The sequence below is a fragment of the Temnothorax longispinosus genome, chromosome 6 (assembly GCF_030848805.1).
Source record: "Temnothorax longispinosus isolate EJ_2023e chromosome 6, Tlon_JGU_v1, whole genome shotgun sequence".
Taxonomy (NCBI): domain Eukaryota; kingdom Metazoa; phylum Arthropoda; class Insecta; order Hymenoptera; family Formicidae; genus Temnothorax; species Temnothorax longispinosus.
Window position 1 is genome coordinate 22,396,231 of NC_092363.1, and position 8,636 is coordinate 22,404,866.

The following is an 8,636-nucleotide window of genomic DNA, read 5'->3' on the forward strand; positions in this document are numbered from 1 at the left end:
TCAACTAAATGCCTAACTTAAAATGGGGCTTGGTCCGCTATCTACAAGAGTTTGAAGTATCCTCTATAAGTAGAGATCGTTAATCATGTACGTTCACGATTTTTTTTCAACACGTTGCCATTTGATTTCTCACAAAATCGCAGTTGTTTTATATTCTAGAATGTTCAAGGTATGTTCCAGAATTATTTGAACTCGATCGGACCGATACCATTAAAATGGCAATCATTCAAAATCGACTGGGTCTATACGAGCCAGTATGACTAACACGGGATTCTAAAGAAGTGTAACTACGAATCCTGGACGTATTTATCAAGAGTTCCCAGGCACTCTCAGGCGCAGCGTTGGCATCCGTGTGGTTTTAGCCGGTAAGAATCCGGCACTCCCCTCGTTCCTCGACAAGAGGGCGAGGGGGTCTTCCCCACTGTCAAACAGGAGGCTACTGGGTAATCCTGACTTCGGTCAGGGTTCCCAGTAGTTGAAGATTTCCACACGTTAAAAAAACATGTAACTACGAAGGGTTAAGGAGCGTATAGAGGGATCAAAATAGAACTTTTGATTAGGAACCTATGTTCTCCGAAGTAATCCTGAGTCAGTATATAGACCTTTGAATGTATAAAAATCGAATAATATACCAATGAAATAATCAGTAATTTGCTACTCTTCTATTAGCTTTATTTTGTTTTGTTAAGGATTACGTGAGATACTTGGGATATTTGAGAGAGTGCGCCAGAGTTTGTTCGACCATGCAATGCTTGCATTGAATGTGGAGATCGCCAATTCGAACACCTTTTGTAAATTCAGTTTGTGCTAATGTAATCCTTAACAAAAACAAACCTTAATAAAAACAAAATAAACCTAATAAACGAGTATCAAATTATGATTATTTTATTGGTATATTATTCGAGTTCCATACATTCAAAGGCCTGTAAGTAATGACTCAGGATTGACATCGAAAGACATAGGTCCTTAATCAAAAGTTGATCTATTTTGATCCCTTTATACGCTTCTTAAGTTTGGCAGTAACCTTTTGAATCATCCTGAATAAGCATTATTTCTCAGATTTTTTGTTGAAAGACTCAAAAAGAAGATCGAAGTAATATAGTTATCCTAATCCTTCCTCGATTGTGTGTGTGTCCGTTTCCGGATCAGCGATATCGTATCTGTTCGTTTATTTGCCAATACAGTCTCCCATCCACGCAAACCGTATCACGCCTTGAATCGGGCAGAAACTGATATACAGGATAAGTATAGTAGACCAGCGTATAGTTCACATAGGTATACCGCATTCGCCGCTGATAACGCTACAGTGCGATTTTAGTGCGCGCTGCGAGTATTCGAGTGCTCTTCAACAAACGGGCTCAAACGAGCGTTCTCTGACACAGGTATACGCTTACTTATTAATAAATCGGCGCCAAACCGAAGAATTGCACAAATTCGCAAGCGATAAGCTATAGTTAAATTCCCACAACAAAAAGAAAAGTTTTTGACAAAAATCGTGAAGAAATAGCTCGTGTTTGAAAGGAAGACGGACCAAGACCTTATTGATTTTGGAGCAAACCCGAGTCGAAATTTTAGACCTATTTTTTACCTGAATTTTCTAACATCTGTAGATGCTAGAGGATCAATGTAGGTTTAATTTACATGGAAACTTTAGTCCTACTTAGCGTCTCTAAAATAGCAAAAAACGTATGAAATGCTACTTGTAGGTTCTAAAAGAGGACTTCAGTATTAAAGCGTCGTAAAAAGCTTCCAGGTCCTAAAAGTTATTGTAAGTCTCAAATTTAACACGTTCGCTACCGCTGGAAAACGATTGGAACCGCTATACAGACTTCATTTTTACGGGTACGCACAGAGTATGCTGCACATTTTCACTTCCGCACATGCATATATAGGAATAGGCAACTGAACATGTTACATAATGTGTTGCACATTGCGATATAAAGTGTGTTTCGTAGAAAACCCATTTTTTGTCGCCTTGCCACAATAAGAAACTCTTCTTTCGTTATCTTGTTATAACAGTGAGACTGCAGATGCGCGGCATAAGTGTAATGGTTCTAGCGTTATCCTCGCACTCTGTATGTATTATTCATACTCTTCGTAATAAAAACATTCATATCCTTCGTAATAATACACAGATTTCAATATAATTGTACATTTTCTACGAATGGTGATAAGACTCTTTCTCTGTTCGCTCACATCCCACTCGGCAAGTAATATTCCAAAAACATTTCTGCAAAATTCTAATTGAAATATTACACCTTTCATCATATTTCAGAAACATTTTACGACCGTTTCTACATCATTTCAACAATGTTTCAATGTCCGCAATTGTTTCAAATGCAACCTTGCTAAAAAATTTCGGCAATATTTCGGTAACGTACTGAAATATTTGTGAAATATATCTACAAAATATATATATATTGCATAAACACTTCAGAAATATTTTAAATACATTTTACACTGAGAAAAATGTTTTGTATTAGCAAACAAAATTTTTGTTACTGACGCAAAAACTATTTGTTGATATGTGAAAAATGAAATATTTTGTTACCGGCGGAACAAAAAAAAATATATATTAAACCATCCATGTGCGTATAGCCGCCGCGCGTTTGTCCGAAGAAATCCTCTCTCTCAGCCGGTCACCCATGCATCCAAGTATACCGGCGCCTTGTTACTTGACATCGGTGATCGAACTGGGTAGTGGTGATCCTCTGGCTCTGACGTTTTCTTCTTCTTTTTTATACTTATAGCGTTTTTCACTGGCAGAGCTGGTGCGCATTCAGTGCACATTAAAGCCGTCGCACACAAACCAACGTGAAGTGTATGTTTAATCTAAACGGGTTAAATAATGAAATCCTCAATATTCTTTATTGCACTATTTGGTAAAATATGTACTGGGTATTTTATCAGTCGAAATATTTGCATTTTACTTTAAATATTAGAAATTAATCATCGTGTACAACGGCTTTAATGTGCACTGAGTGCGCACCAGTTCTGCCAGTGAAAAACGCTATTACTTATTTTGGTAAGCATAAAGCTATCGCATAACATATTAACAATACAAATATACGAATAAATCTTTTTTGTCAGTCAGCGTCGAATATTATATTTTATATATATTAAATATTATTAAATATTTTATATTTTATATAAAAATGCCATATGACAAGATTTGGAATATCAGAAAATTCTTAATAAAAGAAACAAAATGCAATAAAATGCAATAATTATATAATAATAAAGGGCCTAGCGGAGTAAGCATGTGAAATCGGTCTTTGATCATACAGAGCTGACATTATAATGTCCACAAGTTTGTACCAATATGATAAAACTTTCCACCAAATATTATTTTAAAAAATTCATTTTTTTAGAAGTTATGCAGGAAGAAAGTAAAATAAAGAAATGTATTTTTCTCGAAAACCACTTGACCGATCTTGATGAAAAAATATATGTTATGTAGACTAATAAAACTAATTAACAAAAAAAAATGTCTAAAATGTTTGCCAAAAAAAAGACCAAAAAAATATTTGAATTTTTTAATATTTTTTTTAGGGTGATATTTTCGAGGTACCCCTTTGAAATTTTTACGAAAATTTTTCTTAAAGTGTCCACTATAACATATATTTTTTTCAATTTTTTTTAAATGGTGCAACATAGTTAAAAATACGAAAATCGTAAGCGTCGCGTCACTCCGGCGCACAGTGCAGTGCCATTCCGCGTTGCGGGTGTTCGATGTAACTTTAATAGCACATATGTACGTCTGCAATTAGCCTATAATATGTATACTTTTTAATTTTATAGTTTCCAGAGTTTACCACGTGGAGGTTGCAGTACGGTTTTAAACTCCTTATCGGGGTGCTTTTTTAACGTGAGTTCCCTCGCCTCTTACTACGTTTCCGTAAAATCGGGATGCTTTTTAAACGTGAGTCCCCTCGCCTTTCACTACGTTTCCGTAAAATCAGGGTGCTTTTTGAATGTAAGACCCCTCGCCTCTCATTACACCCTACACCTACGATTTATTAATCTTCTTCACTATCACTGTCTATTACTGGAATGTTATTTTGTTTTCTTAAACAGATTGCTCAGTATTTCTGCTGGTTTCAAAATTTTCACTAAATATCTTGCATGAGATAGATAATATATAATTGCAGCATATGACAGCAGCATCCAATTGTTTCGTAGCCCATTAGCGATCTGTTTATAAGAAAACAAATAACATTCCAGTAATAGACAGTGATAGTGAAGAAGATTAAATAAATCGTAGGTGTAGGGTGTAATGAGAGGCGAGGGGTCTTACATTCAAAAAGCACCCTGATTTTACGGAAACGTAGTGAAAGGCGAGGGGACTCACGTTAAAAAAGCATCCCGATTTTTACGGAAACGTAGTGAGAGGCGAAGGGACTCACGTTAAAAAAGCACCCTGATTTTATGGAAACGTAGTGAAAGGCGAAGGGACTCACGTTAAAAAAGCACCCCGATAAGGAGTTTAAAACCGTACTGCAATAACCTCCACGTGGTAAAACTCTGGAAACTATAAAAATTAAAAAGTATATATATTATAGGCTAATTGCAGACGTACATATGTGCTATTAAAGTTACATCGAACACCCGCAACGCGGAATGGCACTGCACTGTGCGCCGGAGTGACGCGACGCTTACGATTTTCGTATTTTTAACTATGTTCCACCATTTAAAAAAAATGAAAAAAATATGTTATAGTGGACACTTTAAGAGAAATTTTCGTAAAGATTTCAAAGGGGTACCTCGAAAATATCACCCTAAAAAAAATATTAAAAAATTCAAATATTTTTTTTGGTCTTTTTTTTTGGCAAACATTTTGGACATTTTTTTTGTTAATTAGTTTTTATTAGCCTACATAACATATATTTTTTTCATCAAGATCGGTCAAGTGGTTTTCGAGAAAAATACATTTCTTTATTTTACTTTCTCCCTGCATAACTTCTAAAAAAATGAATTTTTTAAATAATATTTGGTGGAAAGTTTTATCATTTGGTACGAACTTGTGACATTAATGTCAGCTCTGTATGATCAAGGGCCGATTCACATGCTTACTCCGCTAGGCCCTTTAATTTTATATAAGTTCTAAAGTCCTGTCAGCAACTTTTCAGAAATATTACAAATGTACTGTTGTATATAAAACATTCAAAAATATAACGCGTGCAATGTAAACGTAATAATAGTTTATTATTTATCAGAGAAATGTTTCTGAACCATTACATCTGCAATATTTCTTCCGCAATATATTGTAGAAATTCACTGCTTGCAATTCAATTTTTCATTACCTACGCAATCTTTCAGAAATTTTTCAGAAATATTTTAAATGCAATGTTTGCGTTTGATATGTTACAGAAATATTATTCATGCAAAGCAAACGTAATATTACTTTTATAATGTTTCAGAAATATTTCTAAAATATTGCATCTGCTACATTTTTTTGCAATATTACAGAAACTTACAAATATTGTAAACAACTTTCTGAAAGATTTTAGAAATATTGTTAATGCAATATTATAAAAAAAATGATGCAGGTACATTTCTAAAATATTTCAGATGCATAGTTACAAATGAAATGTTAACAAAAATATTTCTGCACCATTTCCGAATATTTCAATATTTCAGCAACATAACATGGAAGAGTAGAAGAGCGATGGCACGAAATGAATGGCATTTCTTGGAACACAAGGACCAGTATTTGCGCCACCCTACAAACGCTTACCCCCTACCGTAAGTTTTACTATAGCGGCAAGAAGATGAAGCTGAGTAAGGAGACGGAGGAAGTTGCAACCTTCTACGCGCGCATGCTTGACCATGGACTACACGAACAAGGCTGCGTTTAACAACAACTTCTTCCACGACTGGCGAGAGTGATGACCGAGTCGGAGCGCGCCAAGATCACCGATCTGACCAGTGCAACTTCAAGGAGATGCACGAGTACTTCTTGCAGAAGAGCGAGGAACTCAAGGCTATGACGAAGGAAGAGAAGCAGAAGATCAAGAAGAAGAACGAGAAGATACAGAAGAAGTATGGCTTCTGCACCATTGACGACCATAAGGAAAAGATCGGTAACTTCAAGATTGAGCCGCCCGGCTTGTTCAGGGGCCGCGGCGAGCATCCCAAGATGGGCAAGCTAAAGAAACGAGTGTTGCCGGAGGATGTGCTCATTAATTGTTCAGAAGACTCAAATATACCAAACCACCGGCCGGCCCCACGTGGAAAAAGGTGGAACACAATTTCAATGTCACATGGCTCGCGTCCTGGACGGAGAACATTCAGGGAAAGGTAAAGTACGTGAAGCTGCATCCATCCAGCAAGCTTAAAGGTGAGAAGGATTTGCAGAAGTACGAGACGGCGCGGAAGCTGGCGAAGTCGATCGACATTATTCGCGCTAAGTATCGAGATGATTGGGAAAGCCAGAAGATGCGTATTAAACAGCTGGCTGTCGCTCTGTATTTCATCGACAAACTGGCGTTCAGAGTCGGTAACAAGAAGGACAAGAATCAGGCGGATACTGTGGGCTGTTGCTCGTTGCGAGTGGAGCATATCCAGCTACATGAGCAGAAGGACGGCAAGGAATACGTCGTCGTGTTTGATTTCTTAGGTAAATGTTCTATTCAATATTACAACGAAGTGCCAGTGGAAAAGCGCGTCTTTGAGAATCTGCAGCTCTTCATGGAAAATAAATCATCCGGGATAATCTATTCAATCATCTCAACACCACTGTGCTGAATAAACATCTGAACAAGCGTATGAAGGGTCTTACCGCCAAAGTATTCAGAACTTATAACGCGTCGTGGACGCTGCAGCAACAGCTTAACGAATTAACGGACCCGAACGAAACAGAGGCGAAGAAGATTCTTTCGTACCATGAAGCCAATCGCGCCGTTGCCAAACTGTGTAACCATCGGAGTATCTTCAGTTCCAAAGAGTACTATCTCGATCCTAGAATTTCTGTTGCATGGTATAAGAAGCACGATATCCCCAGTCAATAAGATCTACAACAAGACTCAGACGGATAAATTCCGATGGGCAATAAACATGGCGGGTCCTGATTACGTGTTTTAAAACCCCGTGTCCGAACCTGCGGTTCCTCTCGTACTGAGCAGGATTACTATCGCAATGACTGGTCATCAGTAGGGTAAAACTAACCTGTCTCACAACGGTCTAACCCCGTGTTTTAACCCACTCTGACGTGATAATCCACAATAAGGATGATAATCAAGAGAAAGAACCTCGTGAATTGCGGTGGCTTTTAAACGAGAATGGGAGGTTTATGAGTTTATTTGTTTAAGTAGATTCTGACAAAAGTAGGAAATTAGCAAACGAATTTGTTCAGGCAAAAAAAAGAAAGATCGTTTAAATTTGTTAACGGGCGTGCACGGAGTGCGGCGATTAATCTCGCGAGGAGCACGAGATGGTAGTGAGTGTTTCGCGCCGACTTCGGCATGCGAGGAGTTAAGGGGATCCTAAAGACGTTTGTATTACCGACCGAATTCTATATCTGTCCTTGTATAGACAATGATGATAGACAAGGATAGACATGGTTATAGGTTATAATTTCTTCGAAGCTCTCATTTTTATTCCAGGCTTTCAATCTCAATTTCAAAGGTACGTTATTGTTTGTGCACGTCTTCTGAAGGGTGGGAACATTTCATTTCGTACATATTACTTATACAACTGTTTATATTAGAAAATGAGGTAACAACATTTTTAATTTTTTTCAATTATTACTAATTATTTTACATTTCCACCCTTCATTAGTACCTATACTTTACTCCTGTAAAAGGATTTTGCGATCTATAAAGCCGTTTCAAAATTAGATCTTTGACTGTAATTGTCGGTAATTGAGTCACTTTAGCATCCCCTTAATAAGTGCGCTATTGTATATATGTAGGACATGTTCGTGCGAGTGAGACGCGAATACAGTTTATGCTATGTCGATATTTAAAAAGAAAGAAGCAAGAAGAAAAAGGGAAAGGAAGGGAAGGAAACCAATTCTTGGAGCAGGCAGCTGAAGAATTTTGTATTTTCCTTTTAACGAGCATAACACGAGCGTAACACGGGACTTATTTCTCTCATAAATGTATGATAATGTCATTCATCGAATATCACGTTTACATTTTGCAGCATTGTGTTGAAGACATTTATATGTATTCGTAGAACATATTCGATTATTGTGCGCTCCTTTTTTGATACATAAATGGAATGAAAGCAAGCGGCTAGCAAATTTTTCGCCGGATCGCGATTTGCCCCTTATCCTGCAAGTCAACGCGCTTCCAAAAAAAAATTTGATGTATAAAGAAATGCTGAATATATCCCGGGACAAACATAAGCGTAAGAAATTGATTGGTTCAGATATATGTGCAAAAGGAAATAGACCAATCCATGATCTCTTTATGCATATATGCAAGTTGTCGGATACACCTTAAAAAAGCAGCTCCAAGTTTTTACAAGAAAAATTTGTTAGTTTATTTGAATTAATATTTTATTTTATAATGGTACTCGTAATTTTTTGTTTGATTAAAATATTCTTTGTTAAGATTATAATTTTATCAAGAAGAATTAAAACTACTACCATTGGGTTTGATAGAAAGACCCTTAGGGGAAATAAGGCTACT

General features: G+C 36.8%; 1 protein-coding gene and 1 pseudogene across 1 annotated transcript in view; both read left to right on the forward strand.

Moving 5' to 3' along the window:
- The window catches only part of Nachralpha4 (nicotinic acetylcholine receptor alpha4), a 255,707-nt gene that overhangs the window by 44,190 nt on the left and 202,881 nt on the right, over window positions 1-8,636 (forward strand). The window lies entirely within an intron of this gene.
- Window positions 1,076-8,243, forward strand: LOC139815017 (DNA topoisomerase 1-like; annotated as a pseudogene).